Source organism: Podarcis gaigeae (genome assembly GCF_964106915.1).
Source record: "Podarcis gaigeae genome assembly, chromosome: 14".
In the NCBI taxonomy this organism is placed as follows: Eukaryota; Metazoa; Chordata; class Lepidosauria; order Squamata; family Lacertidae; genus Podarcis; species Podarcis gaigeae.
In genome coordinates, this window is record NC_139690.1 from 6,222,817 (window position 1) to 6,236,767 (window position 13,951).

Sequence of the window (13,951 nt, forward strand, 5' to 3'; positions counted from 1 at the left end):
TGAACCGCCGACCTTCTGATCGGCAAGTTCTAGGCTCTGTGGCAAGCCACAGCACCACCTGTGTCCCAGCAAGGAAATAGTGGGCAAATAAAGGATTCTGCTCCCCCCCCCCCATGCCTCTGCTCCCGACATCACCACCACTCCACGAAATGCAGCTTTCCTGATCTGGAGGGGTCTGTTGGGTGCCTGAGTCATATTTGCTGTCTGAAATAAAGCTTGTCTTCTGGTTCTTATAGCCTGCATTTTGCAAGGCCATTTGTGTTCATTCTTAATCAGATGCACAGGGACATAAACATGAAACAGTTTATTATTCTACCCAAATATCAGTAAGACGGGCCAAAAATAAGTTATAAATGGAGTCAAATGTGAACAATAATCAAACAAATCTCAAGGTGGCATGAATGCAACCACTAATCTGGTGAGACCCAAGAGGAAATGAAATTGCTCCCTCTCAACGTTGTGGGGAGGGAGGTTCCAATGACGGTCTCCTTCCCCATTCAGCCTCCTTCCCAAAATTTTAATTTCCTAAATTACTTGGATAAAATTGTGTGTAAGGTTTGCTACTACATCCCACAGAAAATTAGAGAGAACCCCAGGGTCCTAATTTATAAAATTCAGTTGTTGGCTGGAAGCAAGCTTACACAAAATGGGCACTCGTGTGATCCCGCTGAGAACAAACCTTCAGTCCAGGAGTGTGGAAAATCCAAAACGGCAACACGCCCACCCTGCATCAAGGTGGGACATGACCCACTGCGAAGGTCTCCTGCAGACGCCTCTCTGAAACGGAGGGGAGATGCGAAGGGGCAAGTTGGAGCTTGTAGGTGGAGGGCGCCCATGTTGGCTGCATCTCTCTGCCTCCCAATGTGCCACCCTGACTGGTCTTCACAAGGTGGCAAGCGCCAAATGGAGCTGCCGGGAGGGCTTAGCCGTCCTCCTGCCTTGGCTGCCTGCCTCAGGTGGCAGAAATGGAGGAGTGGGGAGCTGTAGGTTTGGTGTAGTCCGGGGGTCAGCAAACTTTTTCAGCAGGGGGCCAGTTCACTGTCCCTCAGACCTTGTGGGAGGCCGGACTATATTTTTTTTGGGGGGGGGGGGAATGAACAAATTCCTATGCCCCACAAATAACCCAGAGATGCATTTTAAATAAAAGGACACATTCTACTCATGTAAAAACACGCTGATTCACAGACCATCCGCAGGCTGGACTGAGGTGGCAATTGGGCCAGATCCGGCCCCCGGGCCTTAGTTTGCCTAAGATGGGGTTATTTTACATTTTAATTAAAAAAAATATTCACGTACCACACAGTGATGGTGTTGCGTACCCTAGAGTACTTTCAGGAAAAAAGCTCTGCTACCACTGCTCATCAAATTCCACAGCTGCTCACACACTGGAACAGGCAGGTAACAAAACCTTCAACAAAATGATACCAAACATTAAAACCAAGCTACTGAGCAGTGAAGCAGCAGTGCGATCAAAAACAACAACCCAGCAGGCTGGAGCTGGTTAAAGATCTTAATCAGCAATTTCCAAAGACTTTAAGAACACAAGAAAGAGGCAGCCCGGACTCCCCATAGGTGGAAGTTCCAGAGTATATGGACTGCCTGGAATAGACAAGGCCCTGAGCCCAGAGGAGGTCCATCTTGCATCCACACGCAATGAAATTTAGAGCAGAAATTTTCAAATGCCAAGGGAACTCATTCAGGAGGAGATTTTTGGTAAATACAAGCATCCTCCAAATGGAGCATTGGGTCAATGGTCATCTTAGGAAAGCTACCACTACTCAGTTTCAGCACCACCACCCCAACAACAATCCTGGCGTGTCTTACAGAGCTGAATACCAAGGCCATACAACTGTAGCGCTTGAAACATGAAAAGTCATATAAACAATAAGTAGTATGGTTAACACTCATTGCAGTCATCTTAAAAAATTAATTGAGTATCCCTTTCAACCTCAGTCTACCTAATGACCAAAGTTGGTATAATTGCATAGTGATGTAGTTTCCCAGGTGAGCAACTGAGGCTGAGACACACAGGTGTGTGTGTGTGGGGCCCTGCTGCCTCTTCCCATGAGGTTCTCCATCCACTCCCTTTCTAGGCTTATGAAGGCAAGTGGGGAGTGTGATTTGCCCTGGATGGGACAGCCCTGCTAAGACACATAGATCCTTGGCCAAGCTGGGGCCACCTAGTGAAATGGAATTTGAGCCACACCTTTTGGTCTGGTTCCTTGAGTCACGTTCAGCTGTAGAGTTAGGAAAGAAAATAAGCTATTATTATCCCCTGAGCCTGTAATTAACCTTGTAACGGAAATGGTTTAATTGCTTCCCAACTGGCAGAGTTTCTCATTCAGAAGACAGTCTTCCAGTTGGGCAAGATGTTGAAAGGGCTGAGGGCTCCGAATCACACTTTCCAAACCCAACATAGTGTTCCAAAGACCACAAAGTTCTCTTGAATCTATGCTCAGTTTCAAAAGCAAATTATCTCCATGCAACTTGGGGAAGAGAAAGAACTGCTGTTTCAGAATCAGAAGGGCACAGTGTGGCCCCCGTAGCAGGGGGAGTTGGTTGCCCAACCCCCTGGTCAAGGCCTTTGTGCCAGTCTACCCTTTCAAAAGTAGAGGAACTAAGGGATCAACCTTGTTCCAATCTGCCCTATCAATGCCTCTGATAGTCCCTCTTTCCCCCCCATTCACTGTCTTCCTATTGAAACTGCCCCAGAAGCTTCCCAGAAGTTCATGGCTCTGCCCTTCCTGTGGAACAGCTATTACTATTGTAATCACCACATATATTTTTTTGTTCTGCTAAATGAGTGGATTACCTGAGTAATAATACAAAATGAGTATTTCTTCCATTATCACATAGATGAATGCTCCTTTACTGGAAAGGTGGTGCCTGTTGCAAACACTGTTTACAGGAGTTTTTTGTGGGGTTTTTTTTTGCAAATATGTGGCTTTCACAAAAGCTCTGAAGTATCTTTTGCTGTGTTCTGCCCCAGTGGGTTCACAGAGCTGAGTCAAAAGAGGAATGGCAATAGAAAGCTGCAATTTAAATGTTTTGCAGCAGATGGCCAAATTGTTAGCCTGTTTCAGCCACCCTTTCAAAATACTAAGCATTGATTTCTTCTTAATAGCAGACTGTTATCTTGTCATATATAGCATGCACACTTATTTATATCGATTCTTTATCCTTGACTTGACAGGCAGTAGTAACAGAAGAGTCTAGGCCATCCTTTGTCAACCTGGTGCCCTCCAGATATTTTGGCTATCAACTCCAATCACCCCCAGTTAGCACAACGGTCCAGAGTCCAAAGCTTATGGGGTGCAGCAGGTTGGTGCAGGCTGGCCTAGGTAATAAGGACTGATGGGAAAAACCAAGAGTCTTGTGGCAGCTCAGAGACCAACAAGTTTACTGATGCTGCTAAGTCTCAGGCAAAATATGTACTGTACATCATTAGATCTCTATGTGGTGATGTTCTTTTTCCTGGAGTAGGCTAACACAGCCATAAGAGCCAGTTCCTAGGGGCCGAGGTCCCTTCACCCCCCCCCCCATAAAATATTTGAGGGGACCACCCTCCAAGTTTATGGGTATTACTGTGCTGCTGTGTGCTGTGCCATGTGATCAGTTATGTGGGGTGGGGCTAACCTGGGCCCTCCAATATTTTATTGGCACCCCAAACATAGCTGAGAGATGAGAAAAGAGTGCTAAATGCTTTGCACAGTGAAATGTGCAGACAATACTTTGCCGAATTCCTGATATCTCTGGGACTTTCAACACAATTACAGTTAGTTGAGAAAGAACTTCCCAACTGACCTTCTCTCTTGAAGAGAAAATGTGCCTCTTTCAAAAAGCTTCTATACTGATCAGTCAGTAAGAGCATGAGATTCTTAATCTCAGAGTGTTGAGTTTGAGCCCCACATTGGGCAAAAATATTACTGCATGGCAGGGGGGTGGACTAGAAAAATGACCCTTGTGGTCCCTTCCAACTCTACAATTCTATGATTCTATGACAGGGGTAGGCAGCCTAAGGCCTGGGGGCCGGATCCGGCCCAATCGCCTTCTGCGGGCAGTCCGGGAATCAGCGTGTTTTTACATGAGTAGAATGTGTGCTTTAATTTAAAATGCATCTCTGGGTTATTTGTGGGGCATAGGAATTCGTTCATTTCCCCCCACAAAATATAGTCCAGCCCCCCACATGGTCTGAGGGACGGTGGACCGGCCCACAGCTGGAAAAGGTTGCTGACCCCCTGTTCTATGATGACCTCATGGCAATTAGCATGGCCAGACCTCAAACTTTGTCAGTTTTAGGGGTTGGAGAGCAGTGAAGTGATGCAACACTGCCATCTGGTGGTAAAGTCCATTTTTAATCCCTTTCCCAAATTCAATGCATTAATCAGCGCCAACATAAAGCCAGGGAAAATTACATACGTAATGCAATGGCAGCTGGTGCCCACGAGACCCAGTGGGGTTGCTAGGAGGTCACGGGCACATGGCCAAGTTTGGTTTTCTCCTCCTCCTCCTTTGGAAAGCTACTGTGGGCATTTAACAAATACAATTTTGCAAATAGCTAGCACCCAGCTAAATTTAAAAGTGACTTACTTTGGTTCAGAAGGGCTATCAGAGTTGTTTCTGTGCTGGGATAAAAATTGTGTGCCCCCCCTGTTTGCTCCCTACCCTCTTCCAATGGACACTTAAAACACCGCCGTTTGGGGGTCCCTGCTGCCACCATTTCCAGTGTGAACGCAAGCCAAATAATCTGTACTTTAATCAGAAGTAAGCCCCACAGAATTCCATGGGAATTGCTCCCTGATAGATATGTACAGGATTGAAGCCTGAATTGGTTAGTGTTAAAAGTGGCACACAGGACTCTTAGAATAGACCCTAAATATCCAGACATGTGGGAAAAGATTATTCCCTTTCCCCAACTTATTCCCTTTTCTGTCTTTTCCCCCAGGATGTGGAATAAGGTGGTGAGTTATTAAGTGGAGAAGGACCTGGGAGACCAGGGTTACAATCAGCCAAGAAGCTTATTGGTTGCCCTTGGGCCACTCACTGTCTCTCAGACACAGGATAATAACAAGGGGGAAAGGAGACCATGAGCTCCTTAGAAGAGAGGTAATACTCATGACCCAGTTTTCAACTGGGGAGGGAAGCCAGGTTGGAAATCATGAAAGAAGCCTCACCTAAAAATCAAAGAAAAAAGAATCTGAGACACAACCAAGGATATTCAGGCCTACAAACAGCAGACTTTATGCAGGTGTCCTTGGCAAATCCAATGTATGGCCGTTTGCTAGGACAAGCTTGCTTGGGGAGGGTGTGTAGGCAGGATGCAACCCATGTTCCTGTGCTGCACACCCAGGCTGTGCGCACTGAATTCTCATCTGAACTATCATCTGCACCATGCTACTTTTGTAAAAGCATTTTAAGTTAGCTGGAGGGTTTTACGGTCTTTTTATCTTCACAATAACTGCCCAGAGACATATCGGAGGGCATATTCTTCTCTTTAAAAGACATCTGAAGGCAGCCCTGTTTAGGGAAGTTTTTAACATTTAATGCTGTATTGTTTTTAACACTTGAAGCCGCCCAGAGTGGCTGGGGAAACTCAGCCAGATGGGCGGGGTATAAATTTTATTATTATTATTATTATTATTATTATTATTATTATTATTATTATTTGCCATATCTATAATTTAGGATTAGGATAGTTTGAGTGTTACAGAGACTGCAATGACAGAAATGCTTGCAGAGCTTCTCTGAATTCAAGTAGAAGTATAAAATGTGTTTTGAACATGAAAGAATGTGTGATGTTGATTTTTTTGGGGTTGGGGAGAATTTATTTTTAAAATGCGTAACGTGTTATGTGAGAGGGCTGTGCGCCTGTTGCCTTAGTGGACCATCATCCACTGTGTAACCCCTGTTTAATATGGGGCAATTAAAAATAAAATAAAATCCTGTTTTCACTTGTGCTTATGAAGAGATTAAGATCCAAAAACTTTAGTTTCCATGTTGTCTGATTTTGCAGTTTTGTGTATGCAAAACCCTGCAGTATGTGAAGTTTCTTGGCCTGGTAGATTAAGTCACCCCAGCAAGACTGAAGCCAGCCCATCTCTGACATCTCTTTCTTGCAACAGCAAAACAGCTGTTGGAAGAAAGCCTGCTGTCTGCGATTTCAGCATTGTTTCTTTCACTTCCATTTTGGAGCATAATGTGGCAAGCTGGGAGATGGAGGCTGCGTTGGAGCTATGCCCACATTAGTCTAATAATCCCATTTCTGGGGAATCCAGCCCATTGAGTTGAACTGGAATTAATTCCAATTGCTATGCACAGAGAATCAACCATGGCGGTTTTTAGGAATTTTTCGGTGGTTGCTCTTCAGAGAATAATATTCCAGCAGCCACTGGGGCGATTCTTTCTCACCAGGAGAGGCAGCAACAGGGCCAAGGTGTTGTTCTTCCTTCTTTAAAGAACCGCCTGCACTTCTACGTTGGAACTGGGTAAATGTAACCACCCATCTTTGTTCCTAAAAATACCCTGGGAACTTTTCAAGAGCTGGCTTGTTTTCGCTTGCGTATGTCTGCCAAACCCCAAATGTTATCTTGTGAGAAAACCAATGTTTCTGTCTAGCAAGTAAAAGGAGGGTTTAAAGACAGAATATTTTTAGCTGCGAGGCCACAGTGGAGCTGGATAAGAGCTTATTGTTTTCCACAGTGCTGAAAATGCTACAGTTTGATGAAGCAGGTGTGAGAGAGCAGGTTTGGGCTCTTGTGAATTGCTCCTTTGTCTGGTGTGGAGCTCAAAGCCAGTTCCTTCGAAGTGTCTGCCACAGTCAGGCCAGAAGAGCTCGTGAACAAGCAGTGGCGTAGCGTGGGGGTGCAGGGGGGGCCGGGCGCACCGGGCGCAACATCTGGGGGTTAGGGTTAGGGGGCGTAAATCCACGGGTTAGGGGGCGCAAATTACTTGCCTTGCCCCGGGTGCTGACAACCCACGCTACGCCACTGTGAACAAGGCAGCAGCCAGCCTTAAGGAAACATGCTGCCTATTCAGAGTGCATGCAGTTGATTCCTGGGACCCAGTCAGGAGCACTCTGGGAACGCTGGGGCTGGGAGCCAGTTTTGCACCCTTCGGCCTCATCCTGCCGCCATCCGCAGATCTTGTCTGTTAGCTCCCCCTCACCTTCCTGTGGCCTCTTGCCAACTACGGCCAAAGTTACTAATCAGAAAAGTCTGTCATAGAATCATAAAATGGTAGAGTTGTCACCTGAAGCCCCAAGGGGAGAGCAGGAACAAATATAAGCAAATGTTCTAAATCTCCCAGGTATTTAGAATGCACCATTTGAAACAAAGCTTTTTAATGAAGACTCTTCCTCACCACTCAGAGCAACATGTTCTGGCAAACAGCAAACACATTGCATAAAAACTTGAAAGTTTACCTAAATTTTATTTAGGCAGGCTTTTTATTAGCCTGGGTGCTTTTTTATGCATTCCGATGTTTTAGTTATCTGCCACACTATTTTGGGTTTTAAATTGTTTTATTTTGATTTCTTTTAGGGAGGGGATGTTGCTAACCACCTTGAGTGGCATTTTATAGTGGAAAGGTGGGGTGTCATTTTTTTTAAAGAACCAAGCAAGCAGATAAGTCAATTAGTGATAGGAGCTGTGGTAATTCACTGCCCAAGTTTTTGAAATAGTTTATTATAAGAAGTGTGATGCTATTGTGAGTGGTTTTGCCTACTAATGCCCCAAAACGCTTAATGTTACTCTTAATGGTTGAGTAAGATGTTACTTGAACTGCCGATTCATAACACAAACAGTGCTCTGGACTCGGTGTGTATTTTTGTGTGAAGGTGTGGAAGTGGGGGGGGGGTCCCTTAAGTGACTGCTCCCCAAGTTGATTGCTGGAAACCTCAATGTCTGTTTTTCAGTCTGATCCCCTTTTCAGTAAACTCTGATTAGACACTTTGAAATAAAGAAAACATTGGAAACCCTTGATAAATCTCCAAACATCTATCATTCAAAGGAAACTAATGGAAACTAAAGCTGTACTCCTGGTCACACATACCTTGGAGAAACTCCCACTGAACAGAATGAGATTTACTTTGGAGTAAATGTATAGGGATTAACCCTGGAAGCAGAGTCTCTGGGACTTCTCATTCACCCCTGACTTTTGGCTGCCTGGAACTGATGGGAGCTGGGAAGTCAAATATCAGCTTGGAGGGCAACAGGTTGGGGAAGGCTGCTCTAAAGCTTATCACAGACTCACATACCGACAGAACAATAGATAGGAATTGCCACAGCATCAATGCCAATAACCATAGGAGCCAGCTCCCAGGGGCTGAGGGATATTCGGTCCCACCAATAAAATATTTGAGGGGGGCAGGTTCCCCCCTCAGTTGATGGGCATTGCCATTCAAGTGGTGTGTGTGTGCACCGTGTCATGTGATTAGTTATGCAGGGTGGGGCTTACCTGCCCTCCCCCCAATATTTTATTCAATTGGCAGTCAAGGACTGAGAGAGGAAACCCATGGCCATCCTTTTGTTCTGCTGTTGGGGCTCCTCCAACCCTGGTGGGTGTGAAAGTGCTTCGCCCAGGGCTGTGCAAAAAGAAATTCAAAGGCGAAGTTGTCATAAGGAGTTCTGATTGCAGGAAGGTGCATTTCCCATCCCTGCCTAGTGGGGAGGCCAAGGAGTTAAGGATGAAGAAACCCACTCCCACTCCCCTAATTAGGAAAAGCATTTTAGGCCAGAAAAATAAGTAAAAGTTTAATGCCAGTTCTTGTCAGACTGAGATGTTTGCCAGGAGGAATTAGGGCAACAGTGGATTATTATTTCCTTAAGCCTTTGATTGAGATTTCAGACTTTCATCATGGCTTCTGTAGTGATGTAAGGGGGAGTCCAAAGACTCTGCCAGGAAAGGGAGACTTCCGACTGAAGGCCAGAAATCAAAGCAACTTTGGGGAGCAGCTTAGGCAGGTGGGTATTTATCAAGCCACCTGCTGGAAGAAACAAAAAAAGCGGAGGAGCTATTTGCCTGTTGCTTTGAGAAATGTGCAATCATAAATGCTTTCCCAGGGGAAAACAGCAAAAGCAGAATTAATTTTGCAGTTGTTAAGCAGAGAAGCTGACAGGATCTGGAAGTCCCAGAAGGAATTTCTCTCTTTGTCTCTCTCTCTCTCTCACACACACACAGTCTAGGGCTGCAATATTTTGAAGAGCAAAAAAGAGGACACGTTTGCTGACTTCTGCTTTTAACTATGGGTCACCATGATGACTCTCATTTTACATTCCCATTAAAAAGAGGACATGTCCTGGAAAAAGAGGACACACACATATACACACACAGTGTTGGCACTGGCTTTTTGGTGTCATGTGTTATAAGAATTCTAAGGTCTCAGATATAGAATAAATGTTCATAAATGCACAAGGCAAACACACATACATGAGTATATAAACCACGTGTCTGAAATAGTACAAGAGAGCAATCCCGAAGCCATTTTGGCTCTCCCAAATTGACCTCAAATATTTCTTTGCAAGAAGGAAGGAAATGGGAAAGCCTCCCCATTGTATTTTCCTTACCTGCCTTAAGGGCATATTTGTGTATGAATAGGGTGAGCCCGTGATCTGGATTCAGGAACTAAAAGTATTAACCATCACAAAAGAATGGCCAGACTGCCCAGGCAATGCAACCAGTGACCATTATTAGGTCTCCTTTGCTGTAGATCACCTCCTTCTGTGATGTATGTATGAGGGTTTTTTTGGGGGGGGGGTCTTGGGCTACAGGGTGGGCAGTTTCAAAAGTCTATATAAGGGCTTGTGCACCATTGTTCTGGGTTCAGTCCGCCCTCCTGTGTGTGGGGAGTAGGGACCCTGTTGCTTCGCTTCTCCATATACCGTACTCTGGTTGGCCCCTGTTATTTTCTCCCATCGGTAGGGAACCCACTTAAAGACTCTATAACGGGCTCTTGGATACCCCATAAGGGAAAAGGAGCAGTTTTTCCTTATAGCACATGGATCCGATTCTCACTTTTGACATAGAAGCCTGTCAAAGCACACAGGAATGTCTGACTCCTTTAGCTCTCCATCCGCACAGGTGACACAACAGAAGTGTGGCCTTCCATTTTGTGACCAACAGCTCCTGCTGCATAATGTAACCAGTCTTCTCTGTCGTTTAGCACATGGTTTCACATCACTTGTATATTTTTAAAAAAATATATATAAGAAGGAGGAGATTGAGATAATGGCACATGCAGTGGGTTTTCAACTGATTCCTCCTCTACTTGAGTCCCAGAGAATATCACCCACACCTTCGTAAAGCTGCTATTTGACATGAGAGGGCTCTCCTCCCTGGGATAACATGGGCGTAGCCAGGATTTTTTTTGGGGGGGGGGCGGACAGGCATTATGTTGAGGGGGGGAAGAACTGAGTTGTCTGCAACGCAGTTGGTCAGTCAGTTAAGTATTAAGAATAGCCCCTCTTTATGTCTCATATTTCCAAGTGGAGAAGGGCTCGAGCAGTAGCTGGCCTCACCACCAGCTCCAGAATCCAACAAGCTCAGAGCCAGCTCTAGGGCAGGCTGCCCCATCCTGCCAGGGGTCCTGTGATCTGCTGAATATGGCTACCTGTAGGTTTTAACCTGGTGGTCTTGTTCTGGCAGTTTATAGGATTGTGGGGGTGTTAGTAAAAACTAGCAGCACAGCTGAAAATATATACAGTTGGTACCTGATTCTGTAGAATGAATGCTGATTTTTTCCCCTTTTGGTATGTACACCCTGTGCTGTTTTACAAACAGTGGCTCAGGAAACGGTCTTCCTTATTCCCTACAGAACAGCTGTGAAGGCTGCAATTGACAGAGAACTGCCCTCCTCCATTCTAAGCTATTGCTTTGGATGCTATGTTGCTAGGATCAGAATTCCAGAACTACACTGTCCCATTGACTTCAAGGCTCCCTGCAGCTTCTTCATTGTCTGAATCAGTTCACCGTCCTTTTAATTTAAAGCCACTTCTTTCCACTGAGCCCACCCTAAAGTCATTCTCATTAGTAATCAGGAGCTTGTCTGTTTACATTAAAATCTGTTGTGAAATAACAAGCAACAGTCATTTGAAGAGAACGACAGGAAGAAGATCAAACATCATCGGTATTCTTTAACCCTCCATACTAGAGCTGGTGGCAGGTTCACAGGGTGTCAATCAATCACCAGTGGGAACAGGATGCCCCAAGGCTTGGCATAAGTGGGCATCTCCCAGGGGGCCAGACCCCAGCAGGAGCTCCCCTTATAGTGAGGAGGTAGATTCACAGAGGGAGGGTGTATTCTGAAAGGCCCATTGAAATCTAGAGCTGACAATGTGGCAGAATTTCAGATACCCTTGCAAAATAAACAAGTTCTAAGGCAAACAAGCTGTCTGGGAAGGTAGCCCTCTGGCCCTACTTCCTCCTCATCCTTTCTGTGGTCTTAGACCAGCTGGGCAGGCAGGGTGCTCTATCGGTGCAGCACCCACCAAGCCAAGCTGCCTGCCTCCTCTTCCTTTTTTCTTTTTTGTATAATAATTTTTATTAGTTTTTCATTAATAACAATCCAATATAGACCACATTAATACCAAATCATAATTCAATTAAAGAAGCCAATTGTCAGAATCCAAATTAAACATTTTGGTTGACTTCCCATGTTCTGATTTTAGTTTTTTAGGACTGCTCCAATTCCTGCTCCAGTCCGCTTATTTAATCCAAATAATACAGTTCCGATGTTGATCCTTTATTTTAACCGCCACTGATGTGTTGACTTTCGTTCGTTTTAAATTGTTCCATATCCTTTAATTTGCAAGAGGAGTAACTTTCTGTGTGGAATGTTTTTTTTTAATGTTTGACTTTCATTTCTTGTTGCAATCAATCATTTTTGGCATTCCTCCCCGCCCCCCACTCCAAAGACTCAATTTTACTGCGTAGTGACCTTTCGCCATCTTGCTTTTCTCAAAACCGAAAGTGGTCTGACGTCTGGCGAATGGCCATTACTCCGGGCAGACTTCCAGAGTTTTCTTTGAATACTTTCCCATCCGATAACAAGCTGATATCTCGCCAACACCATAATAAATCAAAGTTACGAGTTCTCCGTAAGAGGGTATTGCCACAGAACATCCCAATATTTTCCACACAATTCCATTGTTTCAGTTAATCCATAAGCATTATAAAGTTCTTGCTGATTCCCTCTTGCAGTCCATTAATAATTGCAATCCATTAATAATTACAATCCATTAGTAGCTAATTTTTTCTTCGGTGAAGAGCTGCCAAATCATAAAACAGCATAGTGAATATATAAAGAGAAAACAAAGGCTTCTCTCTACCAGGTTAACTTGTCTCCTTCTTCCAGAACATGCCTGTTTCTTAAGTCCAAATTCTGATATATCTTAAAAAACAGAAGAATCTCTGCTCACGGTGACCGCGTTGGAGTTTCCGATGTGTGCAGTGCTATGCACTCAGCGTCCCCTCCCCCCTGCCTGCCTGCTCTTTCTGAGACGCTCCAGCCTCATATGTGCGAGGGCTGTCCACTGGGCCCACATGATATTCAGCAGTAAGTAACAAGACATGGGCTGAATATGGGTGTTTCTGAGCACAATAAGAGTTCCTTTCCCCACTCTGCAAGCAGCTCTGGGAAGCCCCAGGGTTCAGCAGTTCTGGGAAGCTTTGAGCAAAGAAGTGTGGCTTCTAGAAGGCTCTCTGGAGTTGACTGCTAATCGAAGGATGCAGGCAATTTCATTTCTCAAGGTTTTGTTTTTCTTGCATATTGTAATTGTTGTTAAAAAATTATTTTTATTTTTATTATTACTATATGACTTTCTTTTGGCACCCTCAAAGCAACCGTTCTAGCTAGCTACAAAGTACCTCAGAACAGGCTCCCTGGTGGTGCTCACATGTTTTGATACCCACCACAGAGAAGCCAAGAATGCAGGGATATTTTTCATCGTCAAGAACTTTGTGGTTCTTAATAGTTGCCAAATGAGTTCTGCTTGCAGTCCTTTGATGGAGGTGGCCTTTCGCCATGAGAGCGGTGAGGAGGGGGCGGCACATTTCTGCTGCTCCGGAGCCTGTTTCTTCTGGCCAAACTTTGCCTTTCCTGATTCATGCAATGAAAAAGCACATAAAATAGAAAAGCTAAACTTTTAACTGTTCCAGGATTCAGCAATGCTCTCTGGCTAGTTGCTGTTGCTACAGAGCATTTCACAGAGAGCTGGCTCTACATCTGTGCTTCTTTCTAAGATTCTCACCCACCTCAATCTCAAACACTTTTGCCCATATTTCAGTGAGATTGGGGCCCAATCCAACCTTTTATCATATGTGGTGGACCTGTAGAGTAGCTGAGGAATATTGGGAAATGATACATAATGAGTTGAAAAAAATATTTAAAGTGGGGGGGGGGAGGTTGTTGGGTCAGATTGATTTGTATGTGTGTGGGGGGGAGAGATATGTCATTGTCCTGTTGTGCTGGGCATGTGATTAAGGGGAACCTCACCAGGTGAAGGTATCCGTTTTGCTTGTCCCTGTGCTAATTTAAATTTGTTAGTTACCTTTTCTAGTAGGCAGTTTCCCATACATTTTGGTACCAGTGGTCTATATTCACTCCTGATAGGTCTTTTCAGTGTCTAGTGTTTCTTGCTGCTGAAGAGTAAGCAACTTATGAGTTCCTTGTCATGTGTGTGTACATTGTTGTTCTGGAAGATATTTAATAAGGTTAGTTCTGGAGTTACGTCTATTATGTGTTTTGGGGCATTCCCACCACATGTGGAGGTATGTGCCTAAGAAGGTGCAGCCTCTCCAGCATTCTGAGAAACCCATGGTGAGTTTTAGTAATCACAGCATCCTTTTCTAAGTGCTCATAGTCTGTTGAATTATCTGTTCTAGGATCTTTCCTGTATTGTGTCAAGCCCACACTTGAGACTGCTCTTACATCCATCCCCATGATGAATGCCCTCCA

General features: G+C 44.7%; 1 protein-coding gene and 1 long non-coding RNA gene across 5 annotated transcripts in view; one reads left to right on the top strand and one right to left on the bottom strand.

The window, feature by feature from the left end:
* Positions 1-10,878, bottom strand: part of CGNL1 (cingulin like 1) — a 97,320-nt gene extending 86,442 nt beyond the window's left edge. Inside the window, exons 1-5 of one of the 4 annotated variants that reach the window (XM_083712472.1) lie at positions 10,707-10,836; positions 5,086-5,174; positions 2,631-2,744; positions 1,297-1,408; positions 680-763 (exon numbers count right to left, since the gene is read on the bottom strand). The gene's annotated coding sequence lies outside the window, so the exon portion shown is untranslated. Of the gene's footprint in view, positions 1-679; positions 764-1,296; positions 1,409-2,630; positions 2,745-5,085; positions 5,175-10,706 lie in introns of all 4 variants that reach the window. The other 3 variants (XM_083712473.1, XM_083712478.1, XM_083712476.1) reach the window with 3 other exon arrangements.
* Positions 10,879-10,955: 77 nt separating this feature from the next.
* LOC310831824 lies at positions 10,956-13,808 on the top strand. The gene is made up of 3 exons (XR_014557995.1): positions 10,956-11,122; positions 12,398-12,550; positions 13,713-13,808. It is a non-coding gene; the product is annotated as an uncharacterized lncRNA (long non-coding RNA).
* The last annotated feature ends 143 nt before the right edge of the window (positions 13,809-13,951 follow it).